This window comes from Zingiber officinale, chromosome 10B (genome assembly GCF_018446385.1).
Source record: "Zingiber officinale cultivar Zhangliang chromosome 10B, Zo_v1.1, whole genome shotgun sequence".
Classification (NCBI taxonomy): domain Eukaryota; kingdom Viridiplantae; phylum Streptophyta; class Magnoliopsida; order Zingiberales; family Zingiberaceae; genus Zingiber; species Zingiber officinale.
Genome location: NC_056005.1, coordinates 15,201,504 through 15,204,152, shown reverse-complemented (window position 1 = coordinate 15,204,152; position 2,649 = coordinate 15,201,504).

Here is a 2,649-nt window from a genome sequence, read left to right as displayed (position 1 = left end):
GGCTGAACCTTGCAAGGAGGAGAAGAAGGTGCTTTGGTGGTTTCTCATCTTGGAAGATCGTTGCCCACATAATGTCCGAAGTTAGAAGAGGAATATGGTAGAAGACCTAGAGGTTTTTGCTTGCAAAAGAAAAGGTATACTAGTATTTTATTTCCGCATCATACTAGTTTTATCTTCATGTAAAAAATACCAAATACAAGAGGCATGCGATTCTAGTATTTCAAATTTATTTTCGATGTTGTGTTCTTTGTTTTTCTTTTCCTTGTGATTTGATTTTTCTTTTCAGTTGACCTAAAGTTATTTAAGGAAATTAAATATTAGCTTTCCTTAAAAGGCTTTGTCTAGGCGGTGGTAGTTGTTCCCATATCCAAGAAGGCCATGTGCCTCGCCATGCAGTCCTGGAAGCCAATTTTGGAAATTAATATTTAATGGAATTAATAACCTAGATGATTTGGATCGAACATGTTAAGTTCCGCAGGAGATCCAAGTCTAAACCTAAAAGAACAAATAGATTAAATTTTGGATCAAACGTGTTAAGTTCCGCAGGCGATCCAAGTTTAATTTAAAAGAACACATGGTAGCTAGAAAAAGGTTCAGACCTTTGTACAAAATTTTTGTACAGTGGAACCATTAGGTTTTCCGAGTAGCAACCAACAATTGGATCTATGAGGTGCTGGGTGATTCTTACAAGGAGTCGTCTATTTGATCCTGGATGTTTGTACTATTAACAGGGAAGCGTTCAAATTGTTTGATTGGACGTGTTTATGCCCTTTTTGCTTGATGATCTGAACTAATAGATTGATTTGAGCAACAGATGAGGTTGTTGACTAGTTAGGATGAAGGTCGTCATCATTTCTGGCCTGAGTGGAGCAATGTGTTTGCCTTTGATAAACTTTGTACAATCTTTGCTCTAGGAATATGCGTGACTTGACAGTGTATTTTTTTATAAAGTTGTCGAAGTCATATGGATATTCTGTTTCTTTGATTTTGTTGTTTGCATATGTAAGGAAATAGTTTCCTTCAACATGTGGAACATGGTAAAGATTGAACTGTGTAGCAAAATTATTGAAGAAGATAGGCACTCTTAACATTATCATTGTGTTTGAAAAACTTGCAGCATCATCTTGTGCGGTAGAAACTTGTGCAACTAAGTGCACCAGATCCCATGTGATTTAAACATGGGGAATAGTTTTTTGACAGAAAGTGACACTGAACGCTCAATCATTGGGAATTAATAGGTTGTGTGAGTTCTTATATGTTTCCCGTTTCACATTAGTTTCATTCTATTAATGAAGGACCAACCATTTCCTGAAATTGATGGAAGTGGAATTTTAGTTTAGAAAAATCTATTCATGTTTTTGAGATGAGTTTGCCTTAAGTTATAGTAAAGCATCTAATTGGTGCTCTATAATTTTCAATAATAACTGAAGAGCTTAGAAGACATTCATACATAGAATGAATTACATGAGGTCTATTTATAATATCCATTACAATAATTTTTCTGTATGAGGTTGTTCAAAATCGTGCATTGGAAAGAGGTATACTACAATAATTTTTCTGTGAGTTAGTTGCACTCTTTTGTTCTGGTGCCCTAAGAGCTCCCACCTCCCTGCACCAGCCAGTGGGGACACCACCTAAGACCGAGCAATCAAAGTCAACCCCTGGCCACCGTGCCACTGCTAGGGACCTTTGGACGTCATCGCATTGTCAAAGAAGAAGAGTTAGGTAATGAATTTCCTTACTCTTATACTATTGACCTATTCTCTCAGATTTGGAGATGTAATCTATGTGTGATTGATTATGTTAATTAGAGTTAGATGGTAAGGATATGTTGATTAACTTTCAAGTATTGAATAGGTTGGGTGGAGCTAATTAGAGTTTTCTAATTAGATTAAGATTAGGTTTTGTTAGGTCTCTAAATCATTTTATGCATTTTTTAACTTACTTTTGGACAGCGAGTTAGTTCTTTTGATGGAATTATACATCTATGATTCTTAATTTGGGATTGTAGCCTACTTTTTGACCAAAGAAGTCTAGATCAATGATAGATTGTTCACCTTACAGGTTAGGAAAACTTTACAATTGCGCGCTTCTTGTTATTTTTCTTTCTCTATCCTTTTTATGACTTGTGCTATTTACAATTATACTGAATATGCAATTTCCTGTATGTTTCAAGTAAATTTGGTTTGGATCATGTTTTCAACCTAACGATGTATAAATATGTTTGAAGAAACATAAGATATACAACAATATGAATGAATCTGTCTGTTGGTCTATATATTTAATATTATATATTAATTTAGATGCATGACCCTTTTATTTCTGAATGTTTTTATCATCTTCTCTTACTGTTTCTTTACTCTATTGAGTGATGAATCGATATATTCTAGCTTCATATGTTTACATATTTTCATGGTTCCTACATATTTCTTTTTTCTTGTTCTTAAATTCCTATCGGTGTTGTTTTTCATACTTTTATTTCTTAATTTGTATTTTTCTACTGATCAATATTTACTGTGGATGATGGCCCTATAACAAGAATCCTTTTAAATTTGTTACATCTCAGCTTAATATTTTTTTGTTTGTGCGGAAATCCATGCTTTGTTGACAAATCGTGCAGCTTCCTTGTCTGTGGTATTGATTGACGTT